Raw genomic sequence first — 6,291 nt, 5'->3', positions numbered from 1 at the left:
GCCAGTGAAATGAATCTAAATTCATTCACGCGGCTCCGTCATCATTTCACGAATGTCGATGCAGAGTCGCATTTTCAAACGGCCAATCACAATGATAGCCAGACCAGACTGTTAAATGGATAAGGATTAACAGAAGCAAAATCATTGATGTTGACAACTATAATTAAAGACCGCTGCCGCGATATTGAACGCAATGAGGAGAGTGCTTTGATGCTGCAGTGATTAAACACAGGATTTCATCAAGTCTGCAAGTTTGGAGAGGTCCTGCATGGAGCCTAATGAAAAGTTTGTTTGATTTATCTTAATATTATTCTACTGAATTTTGAGGGAAACGTGGGAAAAAACTCACTTAACCACGTCCTACTCGTTTTCTTTTTGTTCGCAGATTAAGATCCTCATCGGTAGAAATGCTTATTGAATACGAATATGATTTGACGGGATAGTTAAGCCCGAAGGGTTTGTAACAGTAGCAAACCAATAAATTAAAATTGCTTTGTGTCATTTTCTATGCATCAATTACTTCTTTTATTTGGTGCATTCAAACAATGAAAACAATTTTCGTCCATTTACGGAGGAAATACAAGATACAGGACATCATAAGATGCAATAAGGAATATTGCATCGCTTTCGTAATTAATAAATCACAAGATACTGTTGCTTCACTCTGGTTAATAAGCTCCCAGCAGTATCACAGCAACGAACACTTTAAGGAAATTTTTTTATATGTGGAGAAAGCACGCGCAAAATTATTATAGTTATCGTTCATCTTTACTCTCGTATTTCATTAGCATCGTCTTAATTGGCAAAGGAAAACGTAAAATAAAAATGCGTAATAAAAGTACTAATATTGTCCACTTATTTTAATGCCGTTCGTTTCTTTGTCATCACATAGAAAGATTTTTCAACCAGAACTAATACATTTGTAAAAAGGGTCTATTTTGTCTCGAAAGAAAAAATCAATATAAATATTGCAATTAAAACAATCTTCAACATAATTAATAATATTTATTAATCATTCTCTCCATCAACAAAATAAAAATAAAGAATAACGAGGAGATATTTAACGAGCATGAGACCGAGGAAACCTCCTGAAACGATCTCTGGGGAAAAAATGATTTCTGGGGAATTTCCTGAGGACTGATATAAGAGAAAATTTTGGGGTGAATTGAAGGCGATTTGGGGGAAATTCGCGAGGGGCGGTGAAACGGAAACTCCATAGGGGTCGTATTCTTGGGGCGTTATGCTCCTCTAGTACGACCCGGTGGAGGTCGTAAAGGAGAGGTCGTAAAATCTCTAGAATGAGATCAAGGACGTAAATTGCTGATAGATCTTAGTGAGATGATTTACTAATGGTTTTTCTTTCCCTGGCCCTGTTGTACTCTCTCTCTCTCTCTCCTCTCTCTCTCTCTCTCTTCTCTCTCTCTCTCTCTCTCTCCTTCGATTAACGGAAGTCATTGAGATCTAATGAGGGAATAGATGCGAACTTACGGATAAACTTGAAGTACATTTAACGCACCGAACTTGGGAAAACTGTGGTTGTAAATATCGTTTATGACGGCATAACTTGCCAATCAAAGGGAAACTCTGGTAAACTTAGAACATCGAAAACGAGGGAAACATTTTCTTATTCTCTAATTTGCCTTATCATTTATGGTGCAAACATCCTTCGCCGTATATGTAGAATCTACAGGTCATTTTTTTTACCTCATACGCATGTCATTTTAATAACCGTAGTGCTCTCTTCACCTCTTGATTTCTTCAAACTTTGAAAACACTTGTCAATATTAAGCCTATAAGCCTAGATCCCAGTTAAATTCTACTTTACAAATATACTGTAAATAAAATGGAATCCTTCACGTTAAACTTTGTTATGGCTCCCATAAAAAGCAAAGAAATTTGAACGAAGAGATCACGATTCATTGCGGCAGAACGCAGGCGTATGCTTGTTAACAAATTCAACTCCCCGCTACCTGTAAGAACATCTTTGAGCAGATATCAGGAGCAAAACTGGATTTTCATAAGACTGCCATCATAAAGATAGTAGGGACACCTTCCTTCACACGGAAGGGAAGGAATGAGTGTTTCTGCTTCAAATACTGAAATTAATGTTAACAGAGTCAGCATGATGGAAGCGTTGTCAGTCTAAAAAGGTCTCGGTGCGCCGCATAACCAGAAAATCTATCAGGAAATTACAGACCTTATGTTTTAATGAACTATCTCCAAATAAAATGACTGTCCGTGCTTTTAAAAGTGACGTTATATAAATGTATGGGTTATATTCATGAACTAAAATATCAAAAGAATGAATGGCGTCTAAGCTATTTTGGTATGAGTATGTCGTGTTTTTTCTTACTTGATTCAATGGATTGCTCCCTGAAGATCATCTGACGCATCAATTTCGTATGTTTGACGATTGGGGGTTGATGATCCAAATAATTATCAGCCCTCTAACTTCAGTAGTCCTTTCAACAGTTTTCTTTTACAGAAAACGAAAAATAGTCTCATTTATCTTGAAACAACAACGAATTCATTAATTAGAAGTAAAGCTTCTCAAGACGAGGGATTACTGGACCCGGAGGTGACTCTTACTTAAGTATTTTATTTAGTCTTTATTTCCAGAAAAAAAAAAAAACTCCTGACCAATGTTGTTTGTAAGTTATACCAGGAAGGCATTACCAGTAATATATCAGCAAGGAACTAGTTTCTACCACTTTATTTATATATATATATATTACTGAAAAGATCACGCTGATCAATTTCAACGGAATGAAATTATACACGGAGCCAATATTCAACCAGTCACCCACCCACCACTTCCGCCTACAATGCCTCATCAATGAACAAACATCCTCAGGCTACTTATTACCTGCTGCGCAGTGATATATTAATCTCAGTATCCACATATCTGTTTATAACAGTGGACGGAAGAATGGTCAGTGGACTTTCAATAATGCCCGCGAACAATGAGTTATTAAAGTTAGGAGGAACTTCTGGTAACAATGTAGACCAAATCTCCTTACAACACCCCTGGTGATGATTTTTCCGAAAGAATCCTCTCGTTTTGTCCTCTTTATAGAAGCTCATAGGAGTGTCAGTAAGATATGAGAGAGAGAGAGAGAGAGAGAGAGAGAGAGAGAGAGAGAGAGAGAGAGAGAAGTAAACTGCTAGTGAATTCCTTGAATCTCCTACACACTCAGTCAAACAGAATTCGAGGTCTGGACATATCCTACAATTTCTACCTCATGTTTTGAAAGGTCCACACCCTACTGTAATTTATGCATGAGTATCATTGCCACTGAAGAAACTGTGATGAGACTGAAATATGTCCGCGAGTGTTCTTCAAAAAGAAGCTGTTTATTTTTCCCTAATTTTAGAAATAATAACAATGAAATATAAGATTAAAAAACTCTTCTTTTAATGACACACACACACACACACACACACACACACACATATATATATATAGTATATATATATATATATATATATATATATATATATATATATGCATATATATATATTATATATCTACATTTATATATAATATATATATATATATATGTTATATATATTTTTACGTATATAGGGCCTTGAGAAGAAGCTAGATACGTAAACAGAAATGATTGAGGGATTTCAAGAGGGAATTGCTTTAACTTACCGTAAACTGATAGTTATTAATGAATACTTTAGAGGGAAGGTCGCCAGAAAACTCAGCTCGTTACTTAACAACTATTTATTTACTAAAAGGCCCGTGCTGGGCTGGAGAAAAGGTAAATGATGGCTCCGTTGAGCCGTTATAGCTGGTTTTCATACACTTGGGTAATGCAACACTTGCGGGCAGAGACATGACACGTGGCTCAGGGAATCTGGAAAAGAATCCCAGATTAAACGAGATAAAAGGAAAAATGACTTCTTGCTTTGATTAAGGCTGATTAATTCTCTAGCATTGGGGAAGGTAAACTCGAATGGTTCACTGAGGTATACACGAAAGCTTGGTCTTTAACAAGTCACAAAGGGGAGCACGTGGCCCGATGAGGACAAAGGGCTTTGATGTAGAAGGGGTAAAAATGAGAATTGAAAATGAATTTAGCAAGAGTCGTATGGTAGTAAAAGGTGCTGGGTTGAAGTTTACACTTTCAGACGTACCTTTATGCAATATTCTGTGTATCCTTGTAGAAGAATGCGGTCCGACCTCTGTTCAGGTCTGGGGTTCGTGTCCACCAGTGCGTCGTGGGTAGGCCTAATTTTGGGAGGCTGGCAATTTGACCTCTGTCCGAGATCACGTCTCGCAGCCGACTGAGAGCGATACTGCTTGGTTTCGAATCACGGGGGCTTCCAAAAACCGCCTCGAGCATTGCCTGAAAGGTGGTAAACACAACGCCAGCAAATTGGGAAGGAAAATAGGTCTTATTGTAGAAGTCCCTAAAATCCATCTCGAAGCCTAGCTACTCTTGTGACCTGCCTCTCTTACCCTAAGCTTCCGTCAGACCGGAAATATCAGTCCTACGGCATACCCACTCTCCCAACAACAGTCGCTTCAGAAGGCATGGCTGCGACTTTTATAATTAAATATAACTAAAACTCTGCTGGGAAGGCGAGGCGTTCTATAGACGTAGCAATATATATATATATATATATATATATATATATATATATATATATATTATATATAGATATTTATATATCTACATGTATATAATTGTATATATACATATATACATTATACTATATGTATATATACATATATATATATATATATATACATATATATAATACACAGAAATTATTCCAGCGCAAAGGGTTGCTGGCGTTGGCAAAAAGATGTCCTTATCTAACCCAAAAATGATGATGAAAAAGAAAATGAGAAGAGAAGAAGAATAAAGAAGCTCATTCACGAAGTAATAGGCCCGCCTCTTCAGGAGAAGAGGCGAAAGACAAGGAAGGAACAGCGCGCGCAAGTGTTTGTGGGAGTGTGAGTCATAACAAACACTTTTTTGCTTATAAGGTCCACAATAACATTCGGAGGTGAATTATGTTGATTTTATAAAAACGTTACAGGAGCTTTCAAACCCTGTCCTGGGTTAATCTCCAGTCTAAGTAAAATCATCAATACAAAAAGTAAAGTAAGCTCCAGTTTTAAGGAGAGAACCAATGGGCGACCTCGACGATGTGTTTCTCTAATGGACGAGGCGACAAGCAGGACGGTCAACTATCCAACTAGGTGATTGCTTCTCTACGTTTTCGTCAACAGAACCAACTGAGTACTTTCACAATCATGAGAAGAGTGATTATGGTCTTCCTAGTTTCTAGTGACTGTCCGTCACTTTTTAAAATCTGGCTTTGTTCAGGTCATATTTGTATCGGACTGATACATGGTGTTTTGCTTGTGATCTTCTCCAATTTCTCTCCTCTTTTATCTTATACGTTTTCTGATGATTTTACCTCTGAACGTTTTATCGCCTCTACTGATCATTCTCAGCTTCAAATTAATCTTCTGTCTTCTATGGAAAGCATCAGAATGCTTTCCTTTCTTCCAGTTATAAGACTTTCCTTGAATAATGTTTCTTTAGAGCTTTTCAACAATAGAATAGTGTTTCTTTAGAGCTTTTCCAACAATAGAACTATTACCAACAATAAAAATCACCTAAGCTTTTATTGCAATCAAAATTGTTTTGCTGACGTCATAAATCAAGAGATGGTAATTCAGCCTCCTAAAAGTAGTTACTCTTCATCTCAAATATATTGCTATTCTGTTGGTCTAACCTGTCCTTACGTAGATCCAGTTTTCACACGAAGATTCTTCTGCTGTTTCCTAAAGACAACGTGATTCACACGCAAAGTTCTCTAATCAGCTGAGGAAGCCGTGGTCGTCTTTAGCTTTATGCAGGTCTGAAAATCCCCAGAGGAATGTTATTCCACACCCTTAATGACCAAACTACTTAGTCCAGCGGGTTCCCCCTTCCCCTCTAACTGTACTTGAGTACTGTCTCCATTCCTGGGTTAGTAAAGGTATTTGAATGTATACATCCCCTTGGCTTTCATGTAAATGAAAATGACATTCTCAGGAAATTTAGGTTTTGTATTGTCACCATCCCTTGCACAGCAAGACATTATATCTTATGCTCATTACATGCATAACTGCCAAAGTTGTCATAATGTCCAACATTATCGCTTCAACAACGGCCCCCTAATTTTAGTTCATAGTAGCGAAGGGACACTCTTGAAATAACGACGCGGTAACAAACTTTTTTAGGCTTTGGGTACGAAGGCTAAGTCGTAAAAAGTATTTTA

General features: G+C 37.3%; 1 long non-coding RNA gene across 1 annotated transcript; it reads right to left on the bottom strand.

The window, feature by feature from the left end:
- Positions 1-3,718: 3,718 nt before the first annotated feature.
- Positions 3,719-4,615, bottom strand: LOC135216383 (uncharacterized). The gene is made up of 2 exons (XR_010314869.1): positions 4,147-4,615; positions 3,719-3,866 (listed from the first exon to the last, which is right to left on the bottom strand). It is a non-coding gene; the product is annotated as an uncharacterized LOC135216383 (long non-coding RNA).
- Positions 4,616-6,291: the final 1,676 nt, after the last annotated feature.

The sequence above is a fragment of the Macrobrachium nipponense genome, chromosome 6, assembly GCF_015104395.2.
Source record: "Macrobrachium nipponense isolate FS-2020 chromosome 6, ASM1510439v2, whole genome shotgun sequence".
NCBI classification, from domain to species: Eukaryota; Metazoa; Arthropoda; class Malacostraca; order Decapoda; family Palaemonidae; genus Macrobrachium; species Macrobrachium nipponense.
This window is presented reverse-complemented; position numbering and strand designations above follow the sequence as displayed.